General features: G+C 36.8%; 1 pseudogene; it reads right to left on the bottom strand.

Moving 5' to 3' along the window:
• Positions 1 to 3,357: 3,357 nt before the first annotated feature.
• LOC132532188 (heterogeneous nuclear ribonucleoprotein R-like) lies at positions 3,358 to 5,683 on the bottom strand (annotated as a pseudogene).
• Between the last annotated feature and the right edge of the window lie 15,113 nt (positions 5,684 to 20,796).

Genomic DNA, 20,796 nt, shown 5'->3' with positions numbered 1-20,796 from the left:
AGTACAAGACAGCACTACTTCTGAAATTACATCCTAATGTATCATTGCAATAAATACCTATTAACAAAGGCAATCTGTGTGTGTCTCTTTCTTAGAACCTTAAAGAGCCAGGCTATATATCTTGCATTTTCTACAGAGAATTATCCCCAAACATCTACATTCGTTTACACAAAATGAAGTTTCCATTCTAACCACAAATGAATTTGTTTTGTTCATATTGTATAGCTAACTTATGTTTCCCTGACTCTCGCTTTTGTGGGGTTTTCTGTTTAATAGGAAATCCAATTTTTATGTAAATATAAACATAGTATAATTACCACAAACTAGTGAGCATAACAATGAACTGGTGAAGTTTCTGGAGTAAAAGGAACCCATGATTTATGAGTGTCTCTCAGGTATGATTGATACAGACTGTTTTAACCATTTCCACCTAACATAATGTTAATGTTTTCACTTTCTAATCATCCAATTTGATGCATGTCAATGAATAAAAGTTGCTTTGGGGGCTTCCCTGGTGCCGCAGTGGTTGAGAGTCCGCCTGCCGATGCAAGGGATGCGGGTTCGTGCCCCGGTCCGGGAAGATCCCACATGCCGCGGAGCAGCTGGGCCTGTGAGCCATGGCCGCTGAGCCTGTGCATCCGGAGCCTGTGCTCCGCTCCGCAGCGGGAGAGGCCACAGCAGTGAGAGGCCCGTATACCGCAAAAAAAAAAAAAAAAAAGAAAAAAAAAAAAAAAGAAAAGTTGCTTTGGGAGGGAATGTATCACAAATTAATTTCCCTTCTTTTTCAAACTTATTAAAGACAAGAAGCTACAAACGTCATTATTTAAAATACTTGCCTTTAAAATATTCCCAGCAGATGTTTATGTAGAGGAAATGCTGGATCTCTCTTGGCAAGACAAAGAAGTGACATTTCTTGAGGGTTCTAGTTGAAAAATTTGTCTTTGGCATCATGTCTTTAAACACCTGCAAAAACAAAATAATCTTTATTATCCTGCTAACTTGGAGAAAAGCAAAGTACACAGTCCCCTAACCTTTGAAACACTTTGATGGAGTGACAAATAAAAAGTTTCCAACATTATTTTTCCTTCAGTAGAATTTCTCTGTGACTTCTGAATGCCAGTCAGAGTACTCTCTTCTTTAAACATTAATAACTTACTTGATTAATGAGAAAAAGCTAGCAAACACAAACCTAAAATTTGTTTCCTCTCTAAGTTCTGATTTTCTTCTTTTTTCCCTCTATGCATACTATAATTTTGAGTCCAACACCCACTGGAAGATTAAAATACAGTGAAAAAAATTCTACTACACTAGTTGAGGGAAACATGTGCCATATTTTCTAATACTCAGGGTGTAATTTTGTTTTCATTTGAATTTTTTCTTCATTCCTTGTAACTTCAAAGACTTTGTTTTTCTTTTTTTAAAGCAATATCAATAAATAGTGAATCCAGTTTCTGAGAACTCAGCTGAGTTAATTGAGTGCTAACTAAACAAGAACTAGGCACAGTAGTCAAAGCTCAAAATGATTTGTTGCTTCTTATAAAATAATCTTTTAAACAAATAATCCCAGCTATCAAGAAATTCTTTTCTATTTGTTTTTATTATTTTTCCCTTTCTGGTGTTATATTCAAAGTTTGTCAAGGTTTCACTCTACACTGTCCCCTTTCTCCTATATTTTTCCCTCCATGACTTCCTCTAGAAGAGTTTTCTGGACTAACATCCACTAGTGGAATAATTCCCAACTCTGCAGTTTGACCCAAGGACTTCAAGGTGCTTCTTAGGTAAGGTAAGGTCCAAGGTTTCTTTATGAAAACTTGAATTTTCCTACACTTTTAAAGTCTTCCTATAGTCTTAAAGTCTGAATCAATTGCGAGGAACTATAAGCAGAGTATACTTTACTAGAACTCATAAGTAGATAGTATAAGGTTTAGTATGTAAATCCCTTTACTAACTATCCTATTTAATTCTATGTTTGGCATCAAAAGACAGAACATAAATGCTTCATTTGTTTAATTGAAGTGTGTGTCAAAGTAAAATTTCTAAATTTTTGATTCATTATCTCAATGGGCAATGTTAATAGTAAAACAATTTTTTCAGTGCTTTCATTTAGAAATCTGTATCTGTCTGTCTGTATCCGCATCTGTGTTTAACTTATAAAGCTAATGGAAAAGACACTACATTAAATTTAGAAAATAGAGAAAAGATAAAGAATAAATTTTTCTTCTCTCATCAACCAGAGGTAACTGCTGTTAATAGGTTAACATGCCTCCATCTAACGTTTCAAAGCATATATAAATAAAACAGTATCATGATCTCAATTTTGCATTATATACATATGAAAAATCAAGATCATGATGGCTCTTTATTTAAAACTATATTAGGATAATTTTTTTGTATCAGAAATATATTCCTTAAAAAGATCTTTCTTTGTTACATGAAACTAATCATACTTTTCTACGTGTAAATTGCTAACAATATTTTGCTCTTATAAGATTGACACCATAATAAACATTCTATGTACAAAGTTTGTAAACATACTGCTTATCTCTAGAAGGTAAATTTATAGAAATGAAATTAATAAATGAAAATGCATATATATTCTTGACTCTTGACAATAGTTTGACAAATTGCTTTCAAGATATTTCTGATATTTACACTTTCACCTATAGAGAATGACACAATTCATCAGAACCAAATCTGGCCAAATTTAATTGAATAGTTTTATTAATTGTTAGGCCAAAAAACAAACCCCAATATTGCACTATTCTTTTTTGTTTTAAAGATTTTATTTATTATTTATTTATTTAATTTATTTATTTTTGGTTGCTTTGGGTCTTAGTTGAAGCATGTGGGATCTTCGTTGAGGCATATGCTATCTTTCATTGCAGCGCGCAGGCTTCGCTCTAGTTGTGGCATGCGGGTTTTCTCTTCTCTAGTTGTGGCACGCAGGCTCCAGGGCATGTGAGCCCTGTATTTGTGGCACTCAGGCTCTCTAGTTAAGGTGCGCAAGCTCAGTAGTTATGGCGCATGGGCTTAGTTGCCCCGTGGCATGTGGGATCTTAGTTCCCTGACCGGGGATCCAACCCACATCCATCCACTGCATTGTAAGGCAGATTCTTTAGCCCTGGACCACCAGGGAAGTCCCCTTAAATTTTCTCTTTATTGTTAGGGTGAAAGTATCTTCATTCAATGTTTGCATATTGAAGAGTTATGGCCTTGCCTATGTAAATTTTTGTTAAAATTTTTTGTATATTTAAATGGAATGGTGAATGTCTTACTCATTGGTTTATAAGTCTTTAAGCATAAATGGTAATAATTCTTTGTCTTTTTTTTAATACAAGAAAACTTAAATTTGTTTGCTTTAATTTCTTAAAACTACTAAGACAAAGCACTAGCTTGTATTTTTATTTACAGCATACTCCATACTGCTAGGTAATCTATCCCAAATCCAAAAAATGAAGCTGTCCAAAACCAAAGGTTCTGCAAAATCATGATTTAACAGTGTGCTCAGCTTGTTTTCAAGCTAAAATGAAGCCTGAAAGGATAAAAGCATTGTAACTCCCAGAATAAGGGAACTCTGCAAGCCCAATAATATCCAAGAGGATTTTTGAAAAGAGGAAAAAATAAATAGACTTGCATACATACACAATAGTGATTTCTTTAGCCCAATACAAATGGCAGCAAATTGCTACTTAAAGATGAAACATATAAGCCAATTTTTTTTTTGAAGGATGTAGATCTAGAGCCAATCATATCTTGCCAGTATCATTTTCAAGCCCTTACTTGTCTATTTCCACTGTTGCCCATAAGTATCCTGATAAAATTCCTGGTTGTCATTATTGTAACCATAGTTACCAGAATAGTCACCACTTTGCTGAAGCGGCTGTTAAGCGATGGGTTGGGAACCCCAGTTCTGTTGGTTGTTGGTCTGACGGCACTTGGAATCAGGTTGGTTGTACCCATCTGCCTTTCTCTTGCCTTCTACATTGCCCCCATGGTTGCCCCAAGATCCACGGGAACCACGGCATCTCTGCTGTTGTGCAGGACCCCCTCTGCCACCCCTAGAGACTCTTGGTGGTCCCAAAGGTGGTCCCCTTTGTGAATAGCCAGCTCTACCTCTTGGAGGTGGTGCTCTCCGCCCCCTTGGTGGTGGTGGAGCACCTCGTCCTCCCCTTCCTCCTCCTCTTCCTCTTACTGCACAGCCATCATCATAGCCGTCATAGGGATCTTCATAGCCTCCACGATAGTCGTGATAATCATAACCATAGTAATCATCATAGTAATCTTCATAGCCATAGTAATCTGGAGGGTAGCCATATCCACCTGTCCCCCCACCATGATCCTGACCTCTAATTGGAGGTGGCATACAAGGAGGAGGGTGATAGTAATAAGCTTCATAACGCAGTGCTTCTGGAGGCTTGTCTAGCAGCTTGGCGCTCTTTCCTTTTCTTGTCCGGTGGCTTGGCTAAGACTCAATTTCTTCCCCTTCTATTTCTTTGCCATTCATTTCATCCATGGCCTTAACAGCTGCTCCTCTGTCTTCGAAATGAACAAATGCATAATCTTTCAACTTCTTCACTCTTTCAAGTTTTCCGAATTCAGAAAATGACTTTTCCAATATTTCTTCTGTCACTGTAGTAGCCAAGTTTCTCACAAATAAAACTTTCACCTTAGCCATGACTTCTGGATCTGGTTCTTCCACAGGGTCAGCCCATTAAACTGTAACTACATTTCCCCATACTTTTACTTTTCCACTCATCAGCCGGCGTCTGGCTTGTGCTGCTGGCTTGTGATCCTCATGCTCAAGGAAGCAGAACCCCCGATTCTTTTTGTCATCGGGTTGATGATAGAGAATAACGTCCACCAAGTCCTCTGTAACTTTACTGAATTCTTCCAGAATGTTTTCTTTAGTCCTATTCTTCGGAATTGATCCAACAAAAAGCCTGTTGTTTGCCACAGAAATGCACGCTCCAAGGTGTTTACCAGGGCGAATTTCATAGCTGTCATACAGTTTAACAGCTTCCTGTGCAGTTTCCTTTCCACAGAAGGTGATAAATGCATACCCTCTGTTCTGACCAGACAGTGGATCCATAATCGTAAGATGTAGATCCCAAATGGGACCAGCCTTTTCAAAAAGGGGCACCAACTCATCCTCATATAAATCTCTTGGTATTTTACCTACAAAGACTTCTGTTCCAATTCCAGGTTGCATGCCAGAGTACACACTGTCTGGTGGAGGACCACGGTACTTCCTCTGTCCTGTGGTTACATCCAGGGTATAACCAGTCCTCTCAAGCAAGGCCTTGATCTTTGCTTCATTGGGTCCCTTTGTAGACTCTTGCACCTTGCTCCCCTGTTTCTCCCTTTGCCTGTAGGTCTTCATAACTCCACATAAAAATGAACTTTTGTTCTGAACATGTGATAAGTCACTTTCCTTGAACTGCTGTAGTACAGACAGAGCTCCTTCTTCATTAAATTTCCTGAGAGCATCAATGGCACTTTCATCAAGATCGACATAAGCTACCAATCCTGTCTGAAATATTTCATCAAGTCTTTCTGCCACCTTCTGTGGGAGGCCTGCATCTGTCAGTGTCTTGTAGTGTTCTGTGTGACTTACACTGGAAGTATCCATTGGTTCTTCCTTTTCTTTTAACTGTACCGCATTACCATTCACCTGATTAGCCATTTTATTATGCTGCGGGGCAGAGCCGGGGCCGGTGGCTGGGCCTGTGAGAATCAGTGCGAGGCACTTTGAAAACGACTAGAAATGGCATGCGCGCCACCCCCTTCCCCCCTCATGGACAGAGACTCGATCTCCTCTTTGTCTTTTTAATTTGTTGTAAATACATTTCCAGTTTTCTTTTTTTTTCTTCTTGCGGTACGCGGGCCTCTCACTGCTGTGGCCTCTCCCACTGCGGAGCACAGGCTCCGGACGCGCAGGCTCAGCGGCCATGGCTCATGGGCCCAGCTGCTCTGCGGCATGTGGGATCTTCCTGGACTGGGGCACGAACCCGTGTCCCCTGCATCGGCAGGCGGACTCTCAACCACTGCGCCACCAGGGAAGCCCTCCAATTTTTTTTTTATTTTTAGCTTTTCCTTAGGGTTACATGAAGTATAAATATCTTATATATTGATATCTATCTGTACTTTTCCCATTACTTTTATGCCTTAGCAATTCCTTCTCCATCCTGGGATTAAGTAACATAATTGCATAATTGTCCTGAGTTTAATGGAAAAATTATTTTATGCATGACTGTAATACAAATATTTAACTTACTTTTTAAAAAAAGTAGTTGATTTTCACATGATGATTTATTGAACCATTGATCACTTTCCATGTCTTTGAAATGCTTTCATTATCATATTGTTGGTTGACACACAAACACACTGAAAAACATTTACTTTAGAATCATAAATGTTTTTTCTTTAATAATTCCATAAGTATATCCCCAAGTAACTTCCTTTTTTAATTATTGTAGCTTTATGTTTTAATATAATTATAAAGTAAGTACGCCTTGACTAATGCATATTTTCAAGTGTGTCTTACCATTCTCATCTATTTATTCTTCTAGATTAATCTTAGAATAATTTTACAAGTTTTAGAGCATTTCATTGGAATTTGTACTAACCATATAAACTAATTTGAAGGAATTGCTATCTCTTCCAGTCATTATACACGTTCCAGGAACAAAGGGACACAGGAATATTAATATATGCATATGTATTTATATATTTTATACGAAATTTATTGAGTGCTTCTTTTACCTTCCTCTGTAAGTTTCTGTGGTTTAATCATAAGTTTACATATATTTCTACTTATGCTGGTTCTAAGAATTTAATGTGTTTTGGACTGCTGTGGAATCATATTCTTTTCTTTATTAATAGGTTTAATAGGTTCTGGATTCTTATTGATAACTTATAGGAAAGCTATTGATTTTTCTGTACTTATCAGCTATTCTGTCATTTTGTAAAATGCCATTAGTTCTCAATATGTCAGTGATTTCCATGGAATTACTAGGTATATTATCACATTATTTTCAAATGACAGAGTTTTTTTGTCTCATTCTACCTGATAAATATTATCTCCATTTAATGGATTAATACATTGACTAGAAGTTACAAAAATATTGAACAATTAACAAATGGTAGGTATTGTAGTCATGTTTCTGTCTCTAATAGGAATTGTTAAAAAATTTTTCTCCATTTATTATTTAACTATAACTGGAATTTTTATCATTTTTTGTTAAGAGAACAATATTTTTCTTAGTTTACTGGGTCCTGAATACTGATTTTGCTTGTTTGTATATTGATTTTTGTTTTTTGTTTAATTACTCAGCCATAAAAAGAAACAAAATTGAAGTATTTGTAGTGAGGTGGATGGACCTAGAATCTGTCACACAGAGTGAAGTAAGTCAGAAACAAACAAATACCATAGGCTAACATATATATATATGGAATCTAAAAAAAAAAAAATGGTTCTGAAGAACTTAGGGGCAGGACAGGAATAAAGACACAGATGTAGAGAATGGATTTGAGGACACGGGGAGGGGGAAGGCTAAGCTGGGATGAAGTGAGAGAGTGACATGGACATATATACACTACCAAATGTAAAATCCATAGCTAGTGGGAAGCAGCCACATAGCACAGGGAGATCAGCTTGGTGCTTTGTGACCACCTAGAGGGGTAAGATAGGGAGGGTGGGAGGGAGATGCAAGAGGGAGCAGATATGGGGATATATGTATATGTAAGGCTGATTCACTTTGTTATAAAGCAGAAACTACCACACCATCGTAGAGCAATTATACTCTAATAAAGATGTCTAAAAAAGTAAATGTAATAAAAAGAAAACAAAATACAATAGAAAGATGAATAAATATTCAAACAATTAAAATAAATGGATGGGTTTGGCTTCTGAGATACTGGTAGCTTTTGTTTGTTCTTTAGGTGTATTTGTGTTTCCTAATATGAAACCTCCTATATATTCCTGGGGTACACACTATTTGGGAGTCAAGGATGATTATTTTAAGATATTATTATTTAATAGATTTAGAGTTTGACAAGTCTGTGGGAACATCTCACCCTGCCACTTGTTAGCTTTGTAACCCTGAATAATTTATTTAACTTTTCTAAGCCTTAGTTCTGTCATTGATAAAGTGGGACTTTTAAAGCTGCAAGGATTACCTGAGATGATGCTTCTTAGCCCAGTGCCTAACGTATAACAATTGCACAATAAATAATGTAATAATGGTAGTGGTAATAGTTGTGGAATTAGCATTTTTCTTAGAACTTTTGTGGCTAAGATACAAGAATGCATGGTTTTTTGTGTGTGTATGTGTGTGTCATCTCCCTCAGATTTTGATAGCGGGATTGGGCTAGCTTCAGAAAAAGGATTTGCAGCATTTTGAATTTTTCCATATCTAGTATGGAATAACTTATTTTTAAATTTATATTATTGAAGTATAGTTGATTTACAATGCTGTGTTAATTTCTGCTGTACAGCAAAGTGATTCAGTTTACATATATATATATATATATATATATATATATATATACACATTCTCTTTCATATTCTTTTCCATTATGGTTTATCACAGGATATTTAATACAGTTCCCTGTGCTATACAGTAGGATCTTGTTGTTTATCCATTACATATATATAATAGTTTTCATCTACTAATCCCAATCTCCAAACTCCCAGTCCATCCCTTCCCTACCACACCCCTCCCCGACAATCACAAGTCTGTTCTCTATGTCTATGAGTCAGTTTCTGTTTTGTAGATAATTTATTTGTGTCATATTTTAGATTCCAGATATAAGTGATATCATATGGTATTTGTCTTTCTCTTTCTGACTTACTTCATTTAGTATGATAATCTCTATCTCCTTCCATGTTGCTGCAAATGGCATTATTTCATTCTTTTTTTAATGGCTGAGTAATATTTCATTGTATATATGTACCACATTTTCTTTATCCATTCATCTTTCGATGGACAGTTAGGTTGTTTCCATGTCTTGGTTATTGTAAATAGTGCTGCAATGAACATTGGGGTGCTTGTATCTTTTTCAATTATAGTTTTTTCCAAATATATGCCCAGGAGTGGGATTGCTGGATCATATGGCAACTCTATTTTTAGTTTTTTTGAGGAACCTCCATACTGTTTTCCATAGTGGCTGCACCAATTTACATTCCCATAGTATGGAATAACTTACATGGTATGGAAATTATAGATTCCATTGAAGCTTGACAGAACTCACTGGTTCTGTCAAGAATCATGGTTCCAGAACTTGATTTAGGTAATATTTATTTTTAAAAAAATTTTTAATGCTTATCTTCCATCCATCAATGCTGATCAAATTTTTCTTGTGATGCCATCTCTTTGGTTCTGCCTCTTCTGCCTCGCTTTTCCCTATCTAAGGACACTTCTGATTACATTGGGCCCAGGCAGAAAAAACAGGATAATCTTTTCTTTTTTTTTTCAGGATAATCTTATTTTTAGGTCAGCTGATTAGCAACCATAATTCCATCTGCTACCTTAATTCCCTTTTGCAATGTTATAAAACATATTCACAGGTTCTGGAGAGTAGGGTGTGGACATCTTTGGAGAACTTAGGAGGGCATTATTCTGCCTACTCCACACAGGAAGAGTCAAGTATTCAAAAGGCAGCTGTTGAACACAGGAAGAACATGAAGAAGGATTACATGTGAAATAAGTCTAAGAATAAGCAGGAGCTTCTGAGATAAAGAAGGCATGGAAGAATATTTCTAACGAAGGGAAAATTATATGCAAAAGAATGAAGCAAAGTGAAGACAGCGAGTATGATTACTTGACTGAGCACTGAATGATTACACAGCTCTGAAATATTGTTTCTCTAGTAGCAAGTTTCTCCAGAATTAAGCCTGTGAACATGTAGATTTTATCCTTGGTACTGCTTAGACTCCTGTGTTGCATTCCATTCCCTTTCTTTCTGCCACATGAGAACTTTTCAATTAGTGTTACAAGAGGACAGGCCCTGGGGTCTCATGTTGTTGAAAATAAGGCCATACAGGAAAAGGCTTGAGATTGCATTTACATACAGACCTTTGGGGGTTTCTGTCACCTTGACCGTGGCTACGGTGTGTATATTCTTGTCACATGTCCACACTATGCAAAGGCAGTGATGACAGAAAATAACAAGTATGAGAGGAAGTCACTGAGGTGGCAATAAAAAGACACACACACACACACACACACACAAATGTATACAGATATCTAATAAAGCTTATGGCAAAGCAAATATAATCTGCTGCAAGACTTTCAAGTCCATGTGACACCTGTGTGTTTCACTGCCATCTAAGTGCATTAGGAAACTCAAACTGCGAACTCTACCGTACACATAATCCTAAACTTGATTTGTAAGATTATAATACCCATCAGCGCTCTTATATTAAGAAATTCTGAAAATGAAGAGCAAACAGACAATGTAAAAACTATGTGAAAATTTAAAGAAACAAGAAATGCTTTTATTGGTTGCATTAGTTACAGTGCCTGATGGAAGCAAAGCTATCTGTGTCATATATATATATATATATATATATATATATATATATATATATATACCTGAAACAAAAATGAAATGGTACTAGGGAGGTAGGGCTGGGCCCCTGGGAATCAACATTTTGGTTAACTCAGATGTGTCCTGGGGGTTTGCTCTTTGTTTTCTTATGACCATGAATTTTCTATGTTAATTGAGCCTTGAGTTCTATTGTACTTGAATCCAGTTTTCACGATGACTCATCACCATCCTTCACCTACCTAAGTCTGTTCTAACTCCCTATCCATGCCAAAGCCAAAATGTCCACCATGAGGTAAGGGGATTTTAAACAGTTTTTCCAAGTATTTTATATGTGAATCCCCTATGAATAAAATAAAGAGTTTATTCTTAATTAATCTGTGCTGTTAAACGTTGCCTCTCACACATGACACAGCTCTGAGACTGACTCCACAGATCTATGAATGTATAGAAGATAAAACTAAGACAAATATCTCCATCACCATCATTTCTGCTCCTTGTGTGGGGCTGGCAATAAGCCCCTACATAGCTCCAGCATGTGGGACTCCAGTTCAACTAAGTGTCAAGAGCCCAGATAAAATAAAACTTCCGGGCATTGAATTGACCTTCTACCATATTCCCAGTTATTTTGTAATCAACCATGTTTAACCATCCATTTAGCCACCTGAAGGACTTAAAAATACTTATGTCCATGTTAAAGTCATGTCATTGTAGATTCACCCAAAAAGTAGACGCTTGTCATGTTAAACTTTCTTTTGGAAAATTTCCATGTAAAGACATTGAAAAAATTAATAAACTAACCCAGCTTTCCTTTTCACTTGCTCTAGCCTTCCTTTTTCTCGTTTTCCCTCTTGGCCCCATTGTCAAAGGTCTACTGTGTCCCAGGCACTGTGGTGTGCACTAAGGATCTACACAAAGACTGATGACATACAGAACGTTATTGTCAGGGTTCTGCGCTTTGAATTTTTATGATGCAGAATCTCGAGACCTAAGAAAGCAAAGAACCAAAAACACTGTGGAGAAGTGAGGAAATCACTTAGGACAGTAAGACGTAAAGTTATGATAGTTTGCCAGAGGAGAAATACAGAGAAAAAGGAATTATGTTTGATGGAGAACTTGAAAAAAAAAAGGAAGAAAATTTTGGAGCAAAGAGGTGCTAGAGTTAACTCTGGAGTCTAAAGCACATCAATAGTTGAGGAAAGGGGATTTTTAAAAGTGTTTCCAAGTACTTCATATGTGGATCCCTTGTGAATGAAATAAGGAGTTTCTTTTTCATTAATTTGTACTTTTAAACTTTGCCTCTTGTACATGACTTTATAGGTCTATAGAAGATATAACTAAAGTAAAAGTATCTGGATGGTCTATGACATATGCTATCTATTATACTTTAAAAGTCTTTTTGAACAAATAAAGCAACAGCAAATAATATCACTTATCATCATGAATTGCTTGAAATATTTGTAGGGTCTAACTTTACTTATTTTTAACAAAATGCTTATAAATTTTGTTTGCCCTGTTGAACCTAATATGGACAAAGGTATTTTTGAGATTTATTCCTCCCAACTTTGTGTGTGTGTGTGTGTGTGTGTGTTTGGGATTATGGTCTCAGAATCAAGAAATAGCTTGAATATTTAACCAACTCAGAATACAAGATTATATGGATTCAATTCTACTCATGATAGCTTTATGACAAAGTACTTTGCATCAGCCCATGATAGGTATGCATGTGTCAGCTCCCTTCTCAAAAGACAGTAGTATTAAGATCCAAGTTTTCTCCCCTTGGCATTATTTTTCCTAAGGCTTACTTGAAAAAAACAAAATAAAATAAAACACAAACAAAAAACATCTGGCTTCACCTCAGCTGTCTATTTCTCTGCTTCTCCCATTTTCTATTACCAATTTTCCTTTTCCTTTTTATAGCTAGCCAACAGGAATGGATATAAAGAGTGATATTCTTATGGGTAAAAGTGAGGTATACAAACACAAACCCACACGTGATGGGTGTCCAATATCCCTTGAACACAGGCAATAGGAATTTCCCCTGCCACACCATTTCTGCCTCCTCTGGGTGAAAAGGAACTACTGTTCATTTCAGGGAGTTTATTTCTGTCCTGCGCCATTAAAGATGGAGTCTGCTTGACCTAGATGGGACTCAACACAGTCTCAGAGGGTGGGCGAGATTTCCCGCACTGGGACAGCTCCACACAGAAAACTGACACCTTCCTTCCTGGGAGGAGGGGTAGGGAACACTTTCCTGAGAACAATTGTGCTTTTCAAAGGTGCAAAGGTCTGGCAGGGGGAGAAAATGGGGGCGCAGGGGCGGGTGATATTGAAAACAATGTATTTTTCCTTTCCTGTCAATCACTTTGCCCTGAGGTTTCTCACCCATTGGATCAATGGCATTAATTGTTTCAGGGGGACAGCAAATGCCATCTAGGACAAAGAAGTCATTGGTCAGCTTGAATTTCACACTAACTTTTTTTTTTTAAGTCCATGGTCTTAAAAGACTAGCTTTGTAGAGCAAATAAAAGATTTCTAAATTCCAAAAACTTCCTTCTACATATCCCTAGCAGAGCTTGGGGGTTTGATCACAGAGGTTCACTATAAGCCATCAAAACCTAAAGGAAGTCCCCAATAAACAGAAAGAGAGAGGCTCCCAGGCCTGAGGAACTTGGAGTAATTAAGGGAGCACAAATCTAAGGCTTGGATATTATTTGAGTCCTTTCAGGAACAGGATCCTACGTTCCAGGCATTAGGTCCAGAGTCTGCAGAAGCAAGAAAATAGAAATTCCAGATACGACGATGAGGCAACTACAACCAAAAGTGGCAGGTAACTCACTTCTCCTTTGGAGCTTAGGAGTTTGTCTCTGTTCCTCTAGTCCACACAAAGGGTAAGGAGACCCTAAACTAGTATTGGGAGAGGAAAATGCCTTTGATGGCTAAATGTAGAGGATGAGGGAGAGACAGGAGTCTAAGGTATTGTATGCCAGGTTGGATACAACAATCACTCAGTGAATACAAGGGGAAAAACCACCTTGGCTTGTGTTGCATGTGAAGAGTCTGAGTGACATCCAGACATAAACACTTAAGCAGTTAGACAGCCATGCCTGAGGCTGAAGGGACAGCTTAGAGCTGAAAACACAGATGACTTTTACAATCTTTGGCAGCCTATATGGTGCTAGTGGGTTACAACCTAGAGTCCCAGATCTAGCATCACCTGGAAAAGTTGTGAAAATACAGATTACTGGGCCCAACCTCTAGTGATTCTCTCTCAGCAGAGCAGTGTGATGACCAGGAATCTGCATGGTTAGAAAGTGCTGTGAGGAATTATTCTGATGTGTGCCTAGTTTTGAAAAACAATGGATTGGATCACATTGGCGGGTGTGGAGAGTGAGAAAAACAAATGGCTAAGCACTGATCTTGGTGGAACCCAGCACTGGAGAGAGAGAAAGAGCTTCCAGACAGAGGAGCCTGTGAAGGAGACTATAAAAGAACGATCAGACAGCTTGATGGGGAAGCAACAGAGAGAGATGTCAGAGAGTGAGGCTTTTTATTCTCCTTTTGTACCACGAGTCCCTACTACATTATCATTTCCCCAGTATTATCTTCTCAAAGATAAAAATGTTCCTTTTCTATAGACTACTTCTCTATAGACTATTTTTTTACGGTATCCTACTGAGTGAAAAAAAAAAACATTTTATTAAAAGCAGTAATTTGTTACTGCTCTAAATGATCTTTTAGAGTTTCTAAAACACAGTGTCTTCTTGATAAAGCTGGTCTAAGAGTGAATTATTAGGCTGCTGGAAGTCCTGGCCAATGAACAAAGACATAAAACGTAATGTGCCTAAGTTGGCTAATGCAAAGTGCTGGGGTGTATTTGCTAATTAGCATGCTGCTGTTAGCAATCTTCCATTTCTTTGTTTCTTTTGGTGGTTTCTGTTACAAAGAAAAAATTATGCATTACTTGCAAAAACATTTTTTGAGGCTCAAAACAAAGCACATACCTTTGTGCAGGCAGAATTTATACTATGACGTGCTGAGATACCTCTGTGCATCACCAGCAAGGTAATGTTCATTGAATGACCCCTAGGCGAAAGTCTCAGGCAGAATCAGAGTGCACGAATGATAAGGCATTTTATTTTTACTCTTTCCCACTTTCTCAGGCCATGCCTAGGCTTTTCCAGATAATGTGATCTGAAAGAGAGGAAATGAAGGCATTGGCCATAGACCCACAGCTGCCTCCACACCTGGGTTTGCACACACCTGAGTGAGGCTCTCACCTACCTCTGTCCTTCCTGTTAAAGACATCTGAGAGAAACCTTGGAGGACCACAGAAGCATCCAATATGTTGTCATTGAAAAGCTGTTACGGATTTCACAGCTGACAGTGGTGCATTTAATTACTGAAATATTAAACGGAAGGCCCCCTCCTAATAAAGCAAGAAGATAAATTCATGTGAAAAGCAGAGGTACAATTAGGTCACCTTGCTCACTTCTGCAATCAATTTGAAATATTCAAACTCAAGGGGCAAGGAAACTTAATTGCCTCAGGTACCTGCTTTAAGTTGAACCTGAAATATGAAGCCAACTGCGTTTTCTGTTCCTGCACTAGTTGCTGGGAACAGCAGTCTCAGCCTTCTGCTATTTTGCATTTTTGTTTCAGGCCCAAAGGTTTTTTTCTGAAATTAGACTGTCAACCTACAAAAGCATATCTGAGAGATTTCTGAAGGGGAAATAAATATGGGGCGGGGGAGCAGGGGATAGTTTAGAAGACTAGGAGGGCTACATTTTGAGACTTGCAGTTTTCTGCATGAATTTTTTTTAGTTTTGGAACCAGGTTGTAGAAATTTCCTCTCTCAGCTTGGTCAGAAAGAAGACCAGCAGCTGGCATATTTTCTGTTTTTGTGTTTATGTCCTCAAAAGGCATTTCAATTTGACCACAATAATAATAAAATAATAAATGCAACTTATAGCGCTTTCACTGTTTGTCAGGCATTATACTTAAACACTTAATTTTTTTCCTATTTTATCTCCATAATATATCTATGAGATAGATACCACTTTAGAGAAGGGAAAACTGAGTCACAGATAAGTAATTCACATTCTCCAAATAACATGGCTAAAAAGTGGGTGAGCCAGGCTAAAAACCAAGAAAAACACTCATCCTGAAACTATATACATATATATTTCTTAATTGGTCATTTCACTCTTATAAAAGATTTTATAAAAGGAGATAAAAAGGTTGGTAACTTTATCTGCCTTTTTCTATTTTTATATTTACAGGATGTCCCTATTTTGTTAATTGAACAGAATGAGAAAAATCAACTTTTGGCAACATCTCCCTGCCAAGCACTTTCACTTTCTTTTGCAGAGAGCATCCCGCCTGAACCATGTTACCTGTCTAAGGAGGCAGAGAAAGGGAAGGGGTCCTTTTTCATTTGCCCTTTTATACTTAGTGTATTAATCAGGTTTCTCCAGAGAGACAGAACCAATAGGATATTAAAGGATATTTAGTATGAGAAATTAGATCATGTGATCATGGAGGTTGGGAAGTCCCACAGTCTGCTGTCTACAAGCTAAAGACCCAGGAGATTGGTGGTGTAATCCAGTCTGAGTCTGAAGGCCTTAGAACCAGGTAGCAAATGCTGTAAATCTCAGTCTAAGGGCAAGAGAAGGTGAGGTGAGTTGTCCCATTCAAGCAGTGAGGCAGGAAAATGGGAGCAAAGTCCTCCTTCTACTACCTTCTGTTCTACTCAGGCCCTCAACAGATTTTATGTGTCCACATTAGGGAGGGTGATTTATTTTACTGAGTCCACCAATTCAAATGCTCATCTCATCAGGAAACACCCTCACAATCACCCCCAGAAGTAATATTTAATATCGTCATCCTGTGGGCCATTCAAGTTGACACATAAAATTAACCATCACACCCAGATTGGTAACTTTTTTTCACTTTCTACTCAATAAATATTTCTGAAACTGAATCCAAATCCTTCAGCTGCAAAGGATGGATTCTAATAATGTTTGACTTTGCTTTATGCTGCTTGTGATTGGCTGAAGATATTTACCCATGTGGATACCAAGCACATGGCTCCAGGTCAGTCAGGAAGACTGACCCTGAGGAACATTTATGATGGGGACCTGTCTCTACAGAATCAATTCAGAAGCACCAAGTTCTTTTATTCTTCCTGGATCTCTGTTATGGAAAAAAATGATCTTGAAGGTAAGCTTCTCTAAAGAGATGATAAAGACCCATTTGTTCAGATTAAGGCTATAGGACTCTTTCCATATTTCCCATATACTGTTGAATTCTATGTATGTGTTATATACATACATATATAAAACATACATCTATATATAGAGAGATATATAAAACATATATTGCCAAATGGTCTCACTTCTTCAAAATGGCATTTAACATTCTTCCATGTATAAACCAAGCAATTAACTCAGGCTCTAGAACCAGAATGGCATAGTGGTTAGTAATAGTCTCTAGATTCAAATTTCCTAGGTCTAGATATCAGTTCTGCCATATACTAGCTGTGTGAATTGTGCACCTCAGTTTCCCAGTCTGCACACAGATAATATATCCAAAAGTCACATACTCACTAATCCATAGAGCTGAGATTTAAACCATGTGTCTTTACTAATTACATTGTCAATTTTTTTGTCAGTTCATCTACTTGAAGACCTGGACTTGATCTTATTTTTCTTTTAAGTCTCAGAACCTAGCACATAGTAAATGCTCAGTAAATTTATGTTGAATAGATTTTGATTACTGTCAAAAGTTTGGCCTATCATGGGAAAAAATTCTAAAGAAATAGTATTATGGGAAAAAATTCTAAAGAAATAGTATCTTATGGTCCTATAGGCCAAGAAAATTTCCAAGATAAAGCAAACATCAAAGTTTAGTTATTGAAAATTATATTTTCTTCCAATATAACTAAAGAAAAGTGTACAATGGTATGTTGAGGTTAATTTGAAGGCCAGAAGACTACAAACATGTGAAAAATGTTAACATGACATTTTTAGGCTTATTAGAAACAGTCTAAATAATTACAGCAGTCAAATTACTGGTGGCTTTTGGCTCCTATCCAGGATAAAGGTCATGACCCAACATACCAGGACCCTGCCGTGATACAAGTGATTGACAGAAAGAGGAAATAGATTGATACCTTTCACGTGGGAATCACAGCTTGTTTCAAGTATAAGCAAAACACATATCTGGATTTTATGAGAAAAGTTCATTGTGTCCTCATTCAAGTTCTTTGTTCCCAAAGTTGTTTAATTGTGATTTATTTATGGGTGTGTGATAAAACAGCTGAGTACCATAATAAAATACAGGTCACTCACTGCTGTTTAAAATAATCACTGGATATGTCTTTGCTTTCTTTTCATTAAGTATCTGTTGGATATTTGGCTCCAGGCAAAGAGGAAGCTGTTTCTCAAATGGACTTTTTTCCAAGCTCTACATAGGAAATTATTAATATTTGAGTCTGTAGATAATTATTTACAGTCCATCCATGGGTCCACTGGTGTACCAATTACCCAACACGCAGGGAGTAAGAAAAGGGGTAGTTTTATTTAGTGGGGTTTTATTCAGAAGCAGATGACATACTTCTCAGCTTCAATTCCATGACTCAGGAAAAAAATTAGGTATTCACAAGAAGCTAAGGACTCATTTATCAGCAAAGTTCACTTTGTTTTCAGGCGCAGTATATATAACATTTGGAAGCTATTTTGTTGTAAGGTAGAACTTAGTAACCTGCACATTAAATTCACCTGGAGAGCTTTGAAAAGCTCACCACTCCTCCAACCAGTTGGGTGGGGCCAAGGCATCAGTATTTTATCTGGCCCTCAGGTGATTCCAATGTCAACTGGTGCTGAGCACCATTGTTAGGTCATAATCATTATACAGACTTATATTACGTACACTTTATGCATTATTGATGTTCTTTATCATCATCATCTTTAGACTTTTTGAAAACAAAATTTATATTGCTCCACTTGCTATTAAAGACTAAATAGATTATTTTTAACTTGAAGTATATAATCTGAATCAATTTCCATTTCAAATTTCCTTTGAATACAGAAAAAAACTGATCATATTCATATTTTGAAATATTTTCATTCAATATATTCTCATACTAAATGAGAGAAAACTCTTTGAGGAGCCCATCAGAATATGAGATACTGGGTGTTCTTATTCACTTTTATCAAATAAATAGTTTTTGAGTTCCTGTTACATTCCTAGTAATAAGATGCCTGAATAGTGCATCACAATCAGTGGGAAAACCAGTGTGTGTACAATAACTATACAACTTGAGATAATTGCACTATTCAAGTGCTATGAGGTATGATCAAAGTGTAATGACAAAGTCTCTAGAGAGGAATCAACCTTGTGCTAGAGCATGGCGGGTACTCAGAAGGATCCCATGTGGGCAAGCAGCTGAGCTTATGAACAAGAGCAAGTTCCTAGACGAGTGAAATTTATATTGTTTGGGGGCTTAGGACACAGTCTGGTAGGGCTATATCACTAAGGTGTTTTACCACTAGCCCTACTGTGAAAAAAGGGCTTATCTTTCCAGTGGCTCAAAAGAAGTGGGCATGAGACACATGAATTTAATTTTTTTACGAGATTTTCCAGTGAAAGTAATGAAGACTGACCAAATTCAGAATTATTTCTGGCTATTAATATATTTTCTTTATTTTATAAAATATGGCAAAATTTTTTCAAATCATTGATCCTTCAGGGCATTTTTCTATAATTTTATGAACATGTAATGATACTTACTATAGTTAGATTTTCTTAAAATAATACATTACACAAAGGCTAATAGTTCCAGAGGACATGTACTAATGCAGTACTCGTTAGACCATAAAGACCAAGTGGAAACAATTTTTTTCATAAGTTTATATTTTATTGCATCCACAGGCTTTCTTGTTTTGAAGAGGAAACCTTAGATAAAAATATGATTAATTTTCATGCCATCCCAGGATGCCAGATGAAGAGAAGTTTTCCCCAATTTTAAAGGGAATAGAGCACACAGATGTTTAGGTCATGGTGACAGAAAGAAAGTATTTCTGACCAGCTCTAGGTTACTTTTCTCCAGATTGTCAAAATGGCTTCTCAAAGGATTCCAGGGTGGCACCAATCCAGAGCATTCCTCTCTATTTATATGCAGACCTGGTCCTGTAGACAGACTCCATATTCTCTTATTGTGTCACAGAAAACCCCATCCTAGCTATGTTACTGAGAATACTCCTGGAATAATTTAGGAGTGTTTACTTGGAACCCAGAAGGGAGATTCAGTTAATCTGCCAAACACAAATAATCTACAATGAAGTCTCCAAACAATAAGTTACACACTTCATACAAAGGAAAGAAACATCTTGGATGAGGGGAGTAAACTTCGAACTAGAAACCAAGAAGCAAGCATTGAGGTCCTGCCACATACTAGCTAGATGACCCAGGGAAGTCATTCGGTGTGAATGACACACTTAAAACTCATGCTCCTTAACTCAAGATAAAGAAAGTAATGCTTTCTTTTTCATACTCACAGGATTAGAAGAACAAAATCAAAGCAGAAGGATCTTAAAGCCTGAAATATGTTGACAAAGGTGAACCACAGACATTCTGTTGCTATTGCTATTGTTTGGATTTTACAATTTGTCAAAGGAAACTCTCCTTAAGGTGGAAATGTTGGAACCAGTAGGAAAATACAGGTAAGCAAAAAGAAATTCCTAGAGAGAATTCATGTAAAATTTTAGGTTAAGTCTCTCTGAATTACCTTTTATATAATGAGGTGATGAATTACACATAATTTTATATCTGGAGATTCTAGTTTTCAAAGTAATTTGCTATGTTTTTAAAAAGTTTCCATAAATATAAAGACTGCATGTTATTTCAATTTATAGATGCCTCATTTATAATTTTTAGCTTTATGCATAAAACTTTGTCTGGATTTCAAAATTTTTAATCAGTGATATGTAAGAATGTCATTATTGGATCAAAATATATAAGAACCATCAAAGCTTTCGATTCATAATTCCAAGCTTATTTCTTAAAAGCTGCACTAATTTATAACCCCATCATCAATATGTGAGTGGATCTGTTTCAGCATTCTTTGTCAGCATTGCATATTTAGATGTTTAAAAATTAATGTTCTCATATTTTTCCTTTGCAATTATTCAGTAACTTATGAATCTGGTTGTATTTTAGTTATTTCTATTCCTCTCCTTTGACTAG

Source organism: Lagenorhynchus albirostris, chromosome 1, assembly GCF_949774975.1.
Source record: "Lagenorhynchus albirostris chromosome 1, mLagAlb1.1, whole genome shotgun sequence".
Taxonomy (NCBI): Eukaryota; Metazoa; Chordata; class Mammalia; order Artiodactyla; family Delphinidae; genus Lagenorhynchus; species Lagenorhynchus albirostris.
This window is presented reverse-complemented; position numbering and strand designations above follow the sequence as displayed.